Source organism: Trachypithecus francoisi, unplaced genomic scaffold, assembly GCF_009764315.1.
Source record: "Trachypithecus francoisi isolate TF-2019V2 unplaced genomic scaffold, Tfra_2.0 Lachesis_group3, whole genome shotgun sequence".
NCBI classification, from domain to species: Eukaryota; Metazoa; Chordata; class Mammalia; order Primates; family Cercopithecidae; genus Trachypithecus; species Trachypithecus francoisi.
The window spans coordinates 105,185,340-105,202,063 of NW_022681468.1; the positions used below are offsets into that span (position 1 = coordinate 105,185,340).

At 44.4% G+C, this 16,724-nt stretch overlaps 1 protein-coding gene across 2 annotated transcripts in view; it reads right to left on the reverse strand.

Annotated features, from left to right (window-relative positions):
• FSD2 (fibronectin type III and SPRY domain containing 2) overlaps nucleotides 1–16,724 on the reverse strand; it is a 63,794-nt gene extending 47,070 nt beyond the window's left edge. Inside the window, exon 1 of one of the 2 annotated variants that reach the window (XM_033189141.1) lies at nucleotides 16,265–16,724. The gene's annotated coding sequence lies outside the window, so the exon portion shown is untranslated. Of the gene's footprint in view, nucleotides 1–12,798; nucleotides 16,207–16,264 lie in introns of those variants that run through there. The other variant, XM_033189140.1, reaches the window with a different exon arrangement.

Below are 16,724 nucleotides of genomic sequence, written 5' to 3' on the forward strand. Positions count from 1 at the left end.
AAAGTGGTCACCAGGCCTCATGAGAGACCCTGAGCCACAATCACCCAGATGAACTGTTCTCAGGTTCTTGACCGTCAGAAACCATTCAAGAGAATAAATATTTGTTGTTTTAAGCTGCCAAGTTTTGAAATAATTTGTTATGTCACAGTAGATGACTAATTCATTGTCCCAGACTAAAAATAAACTTTCCACCCAGCTTTCTCTGCTAGCTGTTATTCTCTTTCTCCCCTTTTCCTTTTTTTTTTTTTTTTTTTTTTTTTTGAGATGGAGTCTCGCTGTGTCGCCCAGGCTGGAGTTCAGTGGTGCAATCTCGGCTCACTGCAAGCTCTGCCTCCCAGGTTCACGCCACTCTCCTGCCTCAGCCTCCCGAGTAGCTGGGACTACAGGTGCCTGCCACCACGCCCAGCTAATTTTTTCCTTTGTATTTTTAGTAGAGACGGGGTTTCACTGTGTTAGCCAGGATGGTCTTGATCTCCTGACCTCATGATCCGCCCACCTCGGCCTCCCAAAGTGCTGGGATTACAGGCATGAGCCACTGCACCCGGCCTTCTCCCGTTTTCCTATCCAGACTCCATCAAAGGGTGGCATTCCCACCATCACTCTTCAGGCTATGGAATCTGTATGTGAAGACTTTCCAAGGGGTACATGGGTATAGATAGCTTCAGGAGGATCAGCTCCCAGATGCTCAACTTCATATTTAATCTTTCCCAGAGCTGCTCTGCCTGGGAAGGAGCCAGCATTTTAGACTTCATGTAGATTCTTTTTTCACAATAGTCCTTCTTCTCTTTATTACAAAAGTAAAACTATACCTCTCACTTGTCCTGAATATTTCATTGCACTGTAAGATTTCATTGCTTGGGAATTAAACAACAACAACAACAACAACAAAACCCAAAAACCTCCAGGGGATTAAATGGAAGGACAATTGAAGTATTGCTATCAATGGTGGAGGGTGAGTGACATTAATGAATGCATAAGAAAAAATTTGTTTTCAAGCTGAGTGGTTTCCAGTTCTTTGCTTTCAATAAAGTTGAAGGAAGATCTAATCAAATTGTCAGCTAATATATGATTAAAAATAATTTTTCATGATAGATCACTATGTACTTTTTGACACACATTTCAGAAAGAGTTAAAAAATGTGAGTGACACTGCTATAATAAAAAACTTTCATTTCCATCAATGTTTGATTATGTAGCTGAGCAAGGTTGCTCAGTGCTTACATCAACAAAATGAAAAGCAGAAAGACAATTGACCCTAATTCCTGTTGCAGTCTAAAACATGTAATTTTCATCAATGGATACACAAATCAACTTTTTTTAAAAAGCTCCATCTACTTCATTAAGAGATGCATTTCCATTTTATTTTTCATGTAATAATTATTGGCCAGGCACGGTGGCTCATGCCTGTAATCCCAGCATTTTGGGAGGCCAAGGCGGGCAGATCACAAGGTCAGGAGATCGAGACCATCCTGGCTAACACGGTGAAACCCAGTCTCTACTAAAAATACAAAGTTAGGAGGGCGTGGTGGCCGCGTCTGTAGTCCCAGCTACTCGGGAGGCTGAGGCAAGAGAATGGCGTGAACCAGGGAGGCGGAGCTTGCAGTGAGCCAAGATCGCGCCACTGCACTCCAGCCTGGGTGACAGAACGAGACTCCATTTCAAAAAAAAAATAATAAATAAAAATAATAATAATTATTATTTACTGAAATTTTTAATATATTTCTGTTATTTTGCTTACATGTGACTAAAAGCTGTATTGGTAACTTCATCCAAAAGAAAAAAAGAGTTTACTATTCAGAGATGTATGGTCCCAGGAGAATAAGAGGAAATCTTAAATCTCAAGTTATACATGTGTATTTTTATAGAGAAGTATCATAGATGACCAACAAAAGACTTTCCAAGAACAGAAAAATATTACAGGTCAGGTACAGTGGCTGACACCTGTTATCCAAGCACTTTGGGAGGCAAAGGTGGGAGGACCTCTTGAGGTTAGGAGTTCGAGACCAACCTGGACAACACAAAGAAACCTCACCTCTATTAAAAAAACAAAAACAAAAACTAGCCCAGCGTGGGGGTGTGTGCCTGCAGTCCTAGCTACTTGGGACGCTAAGGTGGGAGGATCACTTTAGCTTGGAAGATTGAGGCTGCAGTGAACTATTATCTTGCCACTGCACTCCAGCCTGGGTGACAGGGCAAGACCCTGTTGGAAGAAAGAAAGGAAGAAAATTCATGTTTTAAGTGCACAATTCAATGATTTTTAGTAAATTCCCCAAATTGTGCAGCCATCATCACAATCCAGTTCCCAATGCCTACCCCCATTAAAAAACTGTGGTAAACTTAATGCCTTTTTAAACAATTTTTTATTTTTTTATTTTTATTTTATTTTTTTTTTTTGAGATGGAGTCTCGCTCTGTCGCCCAGGCTGAAGTGCAGTGGCCGGATCTCAGCTCATTGCAAGCTCCACCTCCCAGGTTTATGCCATTCTCCTGCCTCAGCCTCCCGAGTAGCTGGGACTATAGGCGCCCGCCACCTCGCCCGGCTAGTTTTTTGTATTTAGTAGAGACGGGGTTTCACTGGGTTAGCCAGGATGGTCTCCATCTCCTGACCTCGTGATCCACCCGTCTCGGCCTCCAAAGTGCTGGGATTACAGGCTTGAGCCACCGCGCCCGGCCGCCTTTTTTTTTTTAAATTAATATTATTAAGCTATTTTAATATGACATATATATAATGTTTTGAGAAAAATAAGATAAGCAAAATATTTTAAGATATGGTTTAGCACTGTTTTTTCCTTAGCCATCACTTTTATGATCCAGTTTTCCTTAACTTCCATTTATGTGATCAGAGTTAGCAGCCAGCTGTTTGTCTTCCCTATTTGTTCCACAGTTGTACACAGAAAACAGAAATCAACAAGTTCAGCAGCTTCCCCTGTCAGCTCTGTTTATCTTTCTGCAGTGATGGACTACCACTTCTGCTGATAGACTGTCCTTTTAATAGCCACTTCCCAAACCATATTTTTAAAAAGGCATTAAGTTTTCTTTCCACTATCTCCACTGTTTTTTTTGTTGTTGTTGTTGTTTGTTTGTTTGTTTTTTGAAACAGGGTCTTGCTCTGTTGCCCAGGTTGGAGTGCAGTGGTGCCATCTCAGCTCACTGCTGCTTTGACCTCCTGGGCTGAAGCAATCCTCCCACCTCAGCCTCCCGAGCAGATGGGATCACAGGCACAGACCACCATGCCTGGCTAATTTTTATAATTTTTGTAGAGACAGGGTCTCACTATGTTGCCCAAGCTGGTCTCAAACTCTTGCTTAAGCAATCCTCCCGCCTTGGTCTCCCAAAATGTTGGGATTACAGGTGTGAGCCAATGTGCCTGGCCTATCTCCGCTTTTGATAGCCCTTTTAATGTAACATTTTCTGATGGCCTGTGAAATCCATGGACCCTGGTGCTCTCCTGTCTGCTCTATCCATTCAATCCTATTGACCCTTCTGTCTCCCCCGGCTCAGCTGGAATTTCCCCTAGGCCACTGACTGCTGAAATCTCTGCCAAGTTCCTCCCCTTGGCTGCTGTTTATATGGGGGCATCCCCTCAACCTCCATTCTAGGCCCTCTTTCCACTCTCCACTTGTTCTAGGTGATCTCGTCCAGTCTCACAGCTTCTACGTCCTCGTCTCTTCTGAGGGCTCCACATCCATGTCTCTGGCCCTAACCTGTGCCCCATGCAGAGGCAGAGGCTCAGAGGCACAGCTGCTGTCTTGAGCAGCCCCCTCCAGCAGCCCCCTCACACTCAGCCCCGCGGGAAGGAGCTCATTGCCTCTCTCTTTCCCCAACTCACCATGTGGTGCGATGTCACCTCCATGGCAGCCCCTGCGTGCTGCCCGTTAGAGGGGTGTCCTCCCTCCAGCCTTGTCAGAACTCCTCCCCTCAACAAGGTTTCTCAGACTTTCCTGCACACACGTCACCTTGGGGATCTGGTTAAATGTAGAGTCAGAAAGTCTAGAGTGAGGTCTGGAAAACTGCATTTCTAAATCTCTAAGTGGTGCCTATTCTGCTGGTCTATCTTCTAAGGTAGGAGATGCCTGGATGCCCCGCTGGCCCCTGAGAGGTTGGGACAGTCTTCCAGAAAACCCACCTTCTTCAGCCTCTCTACACTCTGGCCATGAAAATCTGTGATGTCCTGAACTGACTGCCTGCCCTTCTCCCTGCCCTCCCTGGACATTCCTGCTGTAAGCCTCCAGTTTCATCCCTCTTCCTCAGCCTTTATTTGTGGAGGCCAAGTTACCCATGGCCTCAGGAAGAAGAACTCTGCCCTGTGTCCTAGGCTGGTCAGAGATGACACTTTGCCGTTATGGCCTAGACCTCCTCCTTCCTTCCTGGGGACAACCAGCCAGGCTCTGCTCACTGCCTCACCTGGTGCCCTCCAAGTTTTGTCCTGTGAGCACAGGAGTAGTGATGAGGACAGCAGAGGTGCCAACAGAGTTCTACATCTGGCCCATTTAGGAAGGATTTGAGACAGGCAGGCTAGTTAGGTTCCTATGTTAAGATGATCTGGAGGAAAAGGATAAAAGCCCCTCAGTCGGCCCTGCGCAGTGGCTCACATCTGTAATCTCAGCACTTTAGGAGGCTGAGGTGGGTGGATCCCCTGAGGTCAGGAGTTCAAGACCAGCCTGGCTAGTATGATGAAACCCTGTCTCTACTAGAAATACAAAAATTAGCTGGGTGTGGTGGTGGGAGCCTGTAATCCCAGCTACTCGGCAGGCTGAGGCATGAGAATCACTTGAACCTGGGAGGCGAAGGTTGCAGTGATCCAAGATCACGCCACTGCACTCCAGCTTGGGGGATAGAGTGAGACTCTGTCTCAAAAAAAAAAAAAAAAAAAAAAGAAAAGAAAAGCCTCTCAGTCAAGCTCTTGCTTATCTAACTCCCAGCCAATCAGTAACAAAAGACCCAAGAAGCTATAACCATAATCTCCTATTTCGGGGGTCTAGGGACTTCCCTGGAGCCCCAAATGTGCAGTTAGATTTAAACTCCAACCTGTAGTTACCCCTTCTTCATTTTAATGCTAAAAACCACACCTGGGGGCGGAGCAAGATGGCCGAATAGGAACAGCTCCAGTCTTCAACTCCCAGCGCGAGCGACACAGAAGACCGGTGATTTCTGCATTTTCAACTGAGGTACTGGGGTCATCTCTCTAGGGAGTGCCGGACAATCGTGCTGGTCAGCTGCTGCAGCCTGACCAGCGTGAGCTGAAGCAGGGCGAGGCATCGCCTCACCTGGAAGCGCAAGGGGGAAGGAAATCCCTTTTCCTAGCCAGGGGAACTGAGACACACAACACCTGGAAAATCGGGTAACTCCCACCCCAATACTGCGCTTTAAGGAAACAGGCACACCAGGAGAATATATCCCACACCTGGCCGGGAGGGTCCCACGCCCACGGAGCCTCCCTCACTGCTAACACAGCCATCTGCTGCGATCTATCCGCAAGGCAGCAGCGAGGCTGGGGGAGGGGCGCCCGCCATTGCTGAGGCTTAAGTAGGTAAACAAAGCCGCTGGGAAGCTCGAACTGGGTGGAGCTCACAGCAGCTCAAGGAAGCCTGCCTGTCTCTGTAGACTCTACCTCTGCGGACAGCGCACAGCTGCAGTCCATTAGGGGAAAGAGCGGGGCCTTGCAGACGCGAACGACTCTGTCTGACAGCTTTGGGGAGAGCCGTGGATCTCCTAACGCGGAGGTTGAGATCTGAGAACGGACAGACTGCCTGCTCAGGTGGGTCCCTGACCCCTGAGTAGCCTAGCTGGGAGACATCCCCCACTAGGGGCAGTCTGACACCCCACACCTCACAGGGTGGAGTCACCCCTGAGAGGAAACTTCCAAAGAAAGAATCAGACAGGTACACTCGCTGTTCAGCAATATTCTATCTTCGGCAACCTCTGCTGCTGACACCCAGGCAAACAGGGTCTGGAGTGGACCTCAAGCAATCTCCAACAGACCAACAGACAGTCCTTCTGACTGTCAGAAGGAAAACTATCAAACAGGAAGGACACCTATACCAAAACCCCATCAGTACGTCACCATCATCAAAGACCAGAGACAGATAAAACCACAAAGATGGGGAAGAAGCAGGGCAGAAAAGCTGGAAATTCAAAAAATAAGAGCGCATCTCCCCTGCAAAGGAGCGCAGCCCATCGCCAGCAACGGATCAAAGCTGGTCAGAGAATGACTTTGACGAGATGAGAGAAGAAGGCTTCAGTCCATCAAACCTCTCAGAGCTAAAGGAGGAATTACGTACCCAGCGCAAAGAAACTAAAAATCTTGAAAAAAAAGTGGAAGAATTGACAGCTAGACTAATTAATGCAGAGAAGATCATAAACGAAATGACAGAGATGAAAACCATGACACGAGAAATACGTGACAAATGCACAAGCTTCAGTAACCGACTCGATCAACTGGAAGAAAGAGTATCAGCGATTGAGGATCAAATGAATGAAATGAAGCGAGAAGAGAAACCAAAAGAAAAAAGAAGAAAAAGAAATGAACAAAGCCTGCAAGAAGTATGGGATTATGTAAAAAGACCAAATCTACGTCTGATTGGGGTGCCTGAAAGTGAGGGGGAAAATGGAACCAAGTTGGAAAACACTCTTCAGGATATCATCCAGGAGAACTTCCCCAACCTAGTAGGGCAGGCCAACATTCAAATTCAGGAAATACAGAGAACGCCACAAAGATACTCCTCCAGAAGAGCAACTCCAAGACACATAATTGCCAGATTCACCAAAGTTGAAATGAAGGAAAAAATCTTAAGGGCAGCCAGAGAGAAAGGTCGGGTTACCCACAAAGGGAAGCCCATCAGACTAACAGCAGACCTCTCGTCAGAAACTCTACAAGCCAGAAGAGAGTGGGGGCCAATATTCAACGTTCTTAAAGAAAAGAATTTTCAACCCAGAATTTCATATCCAGCCAAACTAAGCTTCATCAGTGAAGGAGAAATAAAATCCTTTACAGATAAGCAAATGCTTAGAGATTTTGTCACCACCAGGCCTGCCTTACAAGAGACCCTGAAGGAAGCCCTAAACATGGAAAGGAACAACCGGTACCAGCCATTGCAAAAACATGCCAAAATGTAAAGACCATCGAGGCTAGGAAGAAATTGCATCAACTAACGAGCAAAATAACCAGTTAATATCATAATGACAGGATCAAGTTCACACATAACAATATTAACCTTAAATGTAATGGACTAAATGCTCCAATTAAAAGACACAGACTGGCAAACTGGATAAAGAGTCAAGACCCATCAGTCTGCTGTATTCAGGAGACCCATCTCACATGCAGAGACATACATAGGCTCAAAATAAAGGGATGGAGGAAGATCTACCAAGCAAATGGAGAACAAAAAAAAGCAGGGGTTGCAATCCTAGTCTCTGATAAAACAGACTTTAAACCATCAAAGATCAAAAGAGACAAAGAAGGCCATTACATAATGGTAAAGGGATCAATTCAACAGGAAGAGCTAACTCTCCTAAATATCTATGCACCCAATACAGGAGCACCCAGATTCATAAAGCAAGTCCTTAGAGACCTACAAAGAGACTTAGACTCCCATACAATAATAATGGGAGACTTCAACACTCCACTGTCAACATTAGACAGATCAACGAGACAGAAAGTTAACAAGGATATCCAGGAATTGAACTCATCTCTGCACCAAGCGGACCTAATAGACATCTATAGAACTCTCCACCCCAAATCAACAGAATATACATTCTTCTCAGCACCACATCGCACTTATTCCAAAATTGACCACATAATTGGAAGTAAAGCACTCCTCAGCAAATGTACAAGAACAGAAATTATAACAAACTGTCTCTCAGACCACAGTGCAATCAAACTAGAACTCAGGACTAAGAAACTCAATCCAAACCGCTCAACTACATGGAAACTGAACAACCTGCTCCTGAATGACTACTGGGTACATAACGAAATGAAAGCAGAAATAAAGATGTTCTTTGAAACCAATGAGAACAAAGATACAACATACCAGAATCTCTGGGACACATTTAAAGCAGTGTGTAGAGGGAAATTTATAGCACTAAATGCCCACAAGAGAAAGCAGGAGAGATCTAAAATGGACACTCTAACATCACAATTAAAAGAACTAGAGAGGCAAGAGCAAACACATTCAAAAGCTAGCAGAAGGCAAGAAATAACTAAGATCAGAGCAGAACTGAAGGAGATAGAGACACAAAAAACCCTCCAAAAAATCAATGAATCCAGGAGTTGGTTTTTTGAAAAGATCAACAAAATTGACAGACCGCTAGCAAGACTAATAAAGAAGAAAAGAGAGAGGAATCAAATAGTCGCAATAAAAAATGATAAAGGGGATATCACCACCGACCCCACAGAAATACAAACAACCATCAGAGAATACTATAAATGCCTCTACGCAAATCAACTAGAAAATCTAGAAGAAATGGATAATTTCCTGGACACTTACACTCTCCCAAGACTAAACCAGGAAGAAGTTGAATCCCTGAATAGACCAATAGCAGGCTCTGAAATTGAGGCAACAATTAATAGCCTACCCACCAAAAAAAGTCCAGGACCAGATGGATTCACAGCTGAATTCTACCAGAGGTACAAGGAGGAGCTGGTACCATTCCTTCTGAAACTATTTCAATCAATAGAAAAAGAGGGAATCCTCCCTAACTCTTTTTATGAGGCCAACATCATCCTGATACCAAAGCCTGGCAGAGACACAACAAAAAAAGAGAATTTTAGACCAATATCCCTGATGAACATCGATGCAAAAATTCTCAATAAAATACTGGCAAACCGGATTCAGCAGCACATCAAAAAGCTTATCCACCATGATCAAGTGGGCTTCATCCCTGGGATGCAAGGCTGGTTCAACATTCGCAAATCAATAAACGTAATCCAGCATATAAACAGAACCAAAGACAAGAACCACATGATTATCTCAATAGATGCAGAAAAGGCTTTTGACAAAATTCAACAGCCCTTTATGCTAAAAACGCTCAATAAATTCGGTATTGATGGAACGTACCTCAAAATAATAAGAGCTATTTATGACAAACCCACAGCTAATATCATACTGAATGGGCAAAAACTGGAAAAATTCCCTTTGAAAACTGGCACAAGACAGGGATGCCCTCTCTCACCACTCCTATTCAACATAGTGTTGGAAGTTCTGGCTAGGGCAATCAGGCAAGAGAAAGAAATCAAGGGTATCCAGTTAGGAAAAGAAGAAGTCAAATTGTCCCTGTTTGCAGATGACATGATTGTATATTTAGAAAACCCCATTGTCTCAGCCCAAAATCTCCTTAAGCTGATAAGCAACTTCAGCAAAGTCTCAGGATACAAAATTAATGTGCAAAAATCACAAGCATTCTTATACACCAGTAACAGACAAGCAGAGAGCCAAATCAGGAATGAACTTCCATTCACAATTGCTTCAAAGAGAATAAAATACCTAGGAATCCAGCTTACAAGGGATGTAAAGGACCTCTTCAAGGAGAACTACAAACCACTGCTCAGTGAAATCAAAGAGGACACAAACAAATGGAAGAACATACCATGCTCATGGATAGGAAGAATCAATATCGTGAAAATGGCCATACTGCCCAAGGTTATTTATAGATTCAATGCCATCCCCATCAAGCTACCAATGAGTTTCTTCACAGAATTGGAAAAAACGGCTTTAAAGTTCATATGGAACCAAAAAAGAGCCCGCATTGCCAAGACAATCCTAAGTCAAAAGGACAAAGCTGGAGGCGTCACGCTACCTGACTTCAAACTATACTACAAGGCTACAGTAACCAAAACAGCATGGTACTGGTACCACAACAGAGATATAGACCAATGGAACAGAACAGAGTCCTCAGAAATAATACCACACATCTACAGCCATCTGATCTTTGACAAACCGAGAGAAACAAGAAATGGGGAAAGGATTCCCTATTTAATAAATGGTGCTGGGAAAATTGGCTAGCCATAAGTAGAAAGCTGAAACTGGATCCTTTCCTTACCCCTTATACGAAAATTAATTCAAGATGGATTAGAGACTTAAATGTTAGACCTAATACCATAAAAACCCTAGAAGAAAATCTAGGTAGTACCATTCAGGACATAGGCATGGGCAAGGACTTCATGTCTAAAACACCAAAAGCAACGGCAGCAAAAGCCAAAATTGACACATGGGATCTCATTAAACTAAAGAGCTTTTGCACAGCAAAAGAAACTACCATCAGAGTGAACAGGCAACCTACAGAATGGGAGAAAATTTTTGCAACCTACTCATCTGACAAAGGGCTAATATCCAGAATCTACAAAGAACTCAAACAAATATACAAGAAAAAAACAAACAACCCCATCAAAAAGTGGGCAAAGGATATGAACAGACATTTCTCAAAAGAAGACATCCATACAGCCAACAGACACATGAAAAAATGCTCATCATCACTCGCCATCAGAGAAATGCAAATCAAAACCACAATGAGATACCATCTCACACCAGTTAGAATGGCAATCATTAAGAAGTCAGGAAACAACAGGTGTTGGAGAGGATGTGGAGAAATAGGAACACTTTTACACTGTTGGTGGGATTGTAAACTAGTTCAACCATTATGGAAAACAGTATGGCGATTCCTCAAGGATCTAGAACTAGATGTACCATATGACCCAGCCATCCCACTACTGGGTATATACCCAAGGATTATAAATTACTCTACTACAAAGACACATGCACACGTATGTTTATTGCGGCACTATTCACAATAGCAAAGACTTGGAATCAACCCAAATGTCCATCTGTGACAGACTGGATTAAGAAAATGTGGCACATATACACCATGGAATACTATGCAGCCATAAAAAAGGATGAGTTTGCGTCCTTTGTAGGGACATGGATGCAGCTGGAAACCATCATTCTTAGCAAACTATCACAAGAAGAGAAAACCAAACACCGCATGTTCTCACTCATAGGTGGGAACTGAACAATGAGATCACTTGGACTCGGGAAGGGGAACATCACACACTGGGGCCTATCATGGGGAGGGGGGAGGAGGGAGGGATTGCATTGGGGAGTTATACATGATATAAACGTCATGCACATGTACCCTAGAACTTAAAGTATAATAAAAAAAAAAAAAAAAAAAAAACCACACCTGGGGTGGCGATTTAAAATGCTAATGTTACATATAATGTATGAAGAAGCATGTTGAGCCACTGTGCAAGCACTAGAAAAACCCTTCTACACATGCCCCGATGTAACCCTTCCCTATAGAAAGACTTTATAAAACTAACCCACACACTACTTTCCTCAAGGGGCAGCCCATTCTTTTCTTCTTCAGTGCCGGCTTCCTTGTGCACAAACTAAAATAAACCTTTTCTTTGCTGCTGTGTCTGGTGATCTCTCTTGATTTCTATCCTGGGAGATTACAATAACCCAGGATGCTGGTAACATTTTGATCCAAGAATAGGAGGTTCTGGATCCCAGTGATGGAACTGTGTCTTGCTCTTAACCTGGAGGGGCCCTTAGCCACTTCAACTGGGGCTCCGTACCAAATATCACTCCCCCAGTTAATCATGGCTACACCTCGCCTTGGAAATCCCTCACATTTTCCTCCATGCGCTCACCCTGGCTTTCTGACAAGACAAAAACACAAGAACCAACCAGCCTTCTCTGATGGTAGAGGGTTTGGGGAGGTGGGATGTGGAAGTGTCCCTACATGGACTCAGCCCTGGTGAGCCCCTGGGGACCTTCTCTCTTCTCCTCTTCACTCTAAAGTGTCCATGGGTTGCTGTTTTTCTAGGTACTCTATCAGCACCACACAGAGAAGTCGACTTCCAGCAGCCATTAGGTGATAAAGATGCTGCTATCCTAACCCAATGCCATGTATGTTATTGGTTTCAGAGATCTGGATCCTCACAAGGAAACCTTGCTCCTGAGACTCTAAGACTTGGGAACATCGCTCTTGGAGTTCTCCCACTCTCCAGTGCTCCAAAACTCTTCACATGGAAGACAGTGGTAAATATCACTTCGGTAACACCTGCTGAGGCTGAGATACCATCACTACGCAGGATTAAGGCACACAATGCACCAGCTCCACCAGGTCTTGGTCCATGCCACCTGGGACCACAAACAGGATCAGGTCCACCCCCTAGATGGAGAGAAGGATGAGTGGAGGTAGGTTTCCAGAGGCAGCATCGCAAAGCCAGTGGTTTCTAGGCACCAGGGCCAGTGTTTTGCCTCCAGAGCATCTATGATTTATGAAGACTCCAGAATTGGGTTTTCTTTATGGATAAGTTACTACTAAGAAACCTGTCCACCATTAGGCCCTGGCTGGGGCACTCCTAGTTCATCCTCACTAATGCAGCCTGTACACAGAGCTGGAGGAGTATGGCTTCAAGTGAACTAGGGCACAACTTTTTCTCACACTGAATCTGCGTCCCAGCAAAATCAGCACTGAGCTGTACTGGCAAGCACCCCCCGCCCCCCATACATACCAGACCCAAGGGATTGCTAGCTCTTCCTGGGTATCATGCACATTGCCTGCACTTTAGCCCATGTTTCCCTCTGATGGTTCACAAGGTCAAAGTTCCCTTCCAGCTACAGAAACACCACTTTGCCTCCTCTCTCATCCTGAATCTCTTATTGTAGTGGATGAATCTCAACAAAGCAATCAGAGCCTTCTACCCTAAGAGGCTCTGAATCCTGCCTTCACACTCCTGTATGTCGGATTGCCCAGCTAATCAGAATTACCCACATTGCATGGAAATAATATCTTACCATTAACAGCTGGGTTGAGCTCTTACTTGGCATCATGGGGGAGAAAGAGGAAGAGAATGAAGCTAAGCACAAGTATCTCTGGAAATAGAACCTGAAAGGATGGGAGGGTCATGCTTCTTCTCCAAGGGCCTCTTATCAGCCAGCAACAGCAGCAGCAGGTCTACCAAGCTTAGAAGCAGTTCCTCATCTCTACTCCACTGGGACTCCTGGTTGCTGCCTCTGCTCCTGGGCGTTATAGATTCTACCTGGTCATGGCAGAGTTAGATGTCCTGGAGCCAGTGTGTTATGGGGCAACATGGAATGACCTGGAAAGTCTGCACCCATGCAGAGGACATCTGGAGAAGCCCTAGGTCCTTCTGTGACCCTGGCTAACCTTACCATATGCATGGTCTGTGGTGTTGGGCATCATTCATTGCCCCAGCTCTGAATGTTCATGGGGTTGGTGAGGTGTGAATTCAAGAGAACGGGACCAGGCTAGGCGCTGGGGGTACAATGGATGAGATACAGTTCCTGGTCTCAAGGAGGCTCCAGACAAGTGAATAAGGGATTATTATCCCATCTGGGGCTATGCACGACTTCTCAGAGATGCCACTTTCCCTCTTTCCTGGGACCCCAGAGTACTTCTCCTTCCTAAAGCACAGATTTTAGGAGGACCAAAATCCCACTATTTCCCTCTGAGGCTCGAAATCTTGCTTGAAACCCTCCTGTCTCTACAGTCTGCTGACTATGCACCATGGTTCTTCCTCAGGGGTGTCCCTGCCCAGGATAACAGCAAAACTCATACAGCATACATTGCTTTGCTCAGGCAGAAGTGGTACATCTGCATGTCCTGCATTCTGAGGGCTCCATTACTGGCAAGTCCCAACTCTCCTGGGCACCAGGGACCCCCCGCCCCATGCCATAGCTCTATACTCCCCAAGCAGCCCCACCTTCCCTAGCGGTCACCCCCTGTTCCTTCTGGCCGCTCTCAGGGTCTTCCATGTGAGACTCATCCTAGGCCCTGGCTCAGGCTGTCCTGCCTGCTGAGAGCTTCCCACTCTTCCCTGTCTCACCACTGCTTCTTAAACCCCTACTCATCCAACATGGCCCTCCATGAAGGCCACTTGCATTGCTACTATCCATGAATGACAGCATGACACCCACCCCCTCCAGCACCAAACCAGAGACCAGAAGCTCATCTTTGACACCCCCAATCTAATGAATAATCAATTCATGCTGATTTTGACTCTACTTCTTGAATCTCTAGGTAATATCCCTTTTCCTGTCCCTCCTCCCCCCTCCCCAAGACCACTGCCTTCTGGATTTAGACAGTCCTGTGTTTGCATTGTTTCTGCCACATCCTGGAAGTATGACTTCAGGAAAAACATCTCTCTAGGCCTCACTTTAATGGACTATAAAACAGCTCTATTAACACTTTCTACCTCATAAGGTTGGCATTTAGACGAAATAACATAATATACTTTATACATAATGCATGGCTTAAAGTAAGTCCTCAATAAGTGTTAGCTGCTGTTATTGCTATTGTTCTTACTATAATTACCATCATTCGTACCTTAGTATCTCCCACCTGGGCTACAAGCCTTCTACCTGGTCACTCATGGAGAGTGACCACAGCAGTGTGGAATCATCCATGGCCACTGTGGGAATATTTGTCCCTTGAAAACAGCTGATGATGAAAGAAGGCACCAAAGCAGAACAGCCTCATAACCATGCACAGACATCTGCTATGAGATCATTCCTCTCCCTATAGCAAGAGTTTCCAAGGGGCCCAGGCAGAGATGTGGTATTCTAGGGATGGAGGTCCCTTGGAGAGCATCTAATTCAATTTCCTGATTTTATTCAGCAGGTCATGGATGTTTAAAATAATTCCTGATTTTAGGATGGCAAAACTGAGTTCTTATGAGGATAAATGGCTTGCTTATAGCCAATTTTCTTTTACAAAAATTTATCTGGGCTACTCTGTATTTAGCCCTGTGCTTGAATCCAAGCTTTTCACCTGACACACAACCAGTCAGGTGAAGAGCTTGGATTCAAACCCAGGTTTCCACTAAATCACACCATCTCCAGACAGAGGAGCAGTTCACTAAAAATAATGCTTACATTCCCATGTGCTACCCAAAGGGAAATAGCCAGGATTCTGTATGACCAATAAATCATCATGAGAAATTCTTTCAGCCAGAAGCTGGAATGTGAAACACCAAGTTGAACTGTCAGAAAGACACAAGCAAGAAGACTGGAAAACACTTAGTACAAATACAAATAAGAACACATGCTTTCAAGCTGGCACTTGCCCTTTGAACACATAACACAAACTGGTCTCAACACAAACTTGCTCAGTGTCAAAGTAGGAATTTTGCAACACACCCCACAGTTAACACTCACTTTTCCCCTCAACACCTAGACTCTTAACAGAATCAGGATTTGGGGAGAAAGGAAGGTTGACAATAAATTGTCATTTTATAAATGGTGAAACTAAAGCTTAGAGAAGTAAAGTAATAAGTCACAGTCCATTATGAATGTCTTGATACCCTTTCCTCTATGCCATTGGGAAGCAATTAAAAAAAATTAAAAAGATGTTTACCTAAGGCTTATATGGGAGGTGTATCCCTGTGCATTACTTAGAAAAGTCCCCCCAGAATGTTTTTTATTTTTCTTTTTTAGAGACAGGGTCTCGCTATGTTGCCCAGACTGGTCTTGAACTCCTGGGCTCATGCAATCTGCCACCTCACTTGGCTTGTTTATTAACCTTTTATGGGTCATGAGCACATCTACTGAATCTACTGAAACCTGTGAATTCTCTTCCCAGAAGTGATTCCATAAGGGCAGGAACATAACTTTGCATATAATTTTAGCTCACCCATGTAGCCCTTGGCAATTCCTGAGCCACAGCAACAAAAGAAAACTTGCCTTAAAGTGTTACAGTGATACAAAATGATTCAAATCGGCTTTGCAGACACTGCCCAAACCTGAAAACTTTCTATAGGAGGAGGCTGTATGCATAACAAGTGAAAAATAATTACGATGCTGTTTTTTAGTATTTGAATCAATGCATGAAGTTATTATTTGTCAGTATGTACATGCAGGTTAAATAAAATGTATTTACAACGCAATGGTATAGCCAGATGATATTCAACATTTATATTTCCAAACAGTTCTAGCAAATGGTTCCAGCAAATGAGCCCCAGCACTACAGATATCCTAAAGACACATTACAAGAATCACCAGCCCGTCTGCCTTCATCAGAGCCTCTCACATCCTGTCCCAACATCATGTTCAGTTAATGCGAATTCTTACTTTAAGAAGGCACAGAAAACATTTACACTGTTTATTGTAATTTAAACATCTGCAATTTACCATGATATCTCTTCCCACCTACAGGAAATATATTGCATTAATATTGCAGCATTAAGTTGAGTTTCTAATAATATAATTTGCATGGGAAGAATATGACTACCCCAAAACTTGCCTGCTAAGCGTCCATAAATGCTTCCTTTAACTCAGAGGACCTGGAGTTCTGCTGGAAAATTGAATCCATGTTCAGCAGGCTTTCCTTCCTGGTGACCTCTGCATGCCCCACAGGCTACCCCTGCCTATTTTATACCAGAGTTCCGCAAGTGAGGCACTAAAGCTGGATGGTAACACGAGCTGGCTATAGCTGCAAATAGCAACAGGCCTGCCATGAGTGAAGGTCCAAATATAGACTTGCTGTGGCTGAGTTGCCACTTCTTACTACTCAAGTATCACCAGGAGAGGTCACATGCTGTGCTCTGAGTTACTTCCTGTGCTGTGAGGAGTTTTAGACTTGTGGCTCTACCATGGGTCTCAGATGGCTGGTCATGTGGAGAGGGCTGAGGACTGTCATGGCAAGGCCAGGAAGGAGATTCTTTTTTGAGACGGAGTCTTGCTCTGTTGCCCAGGCTGGAGTG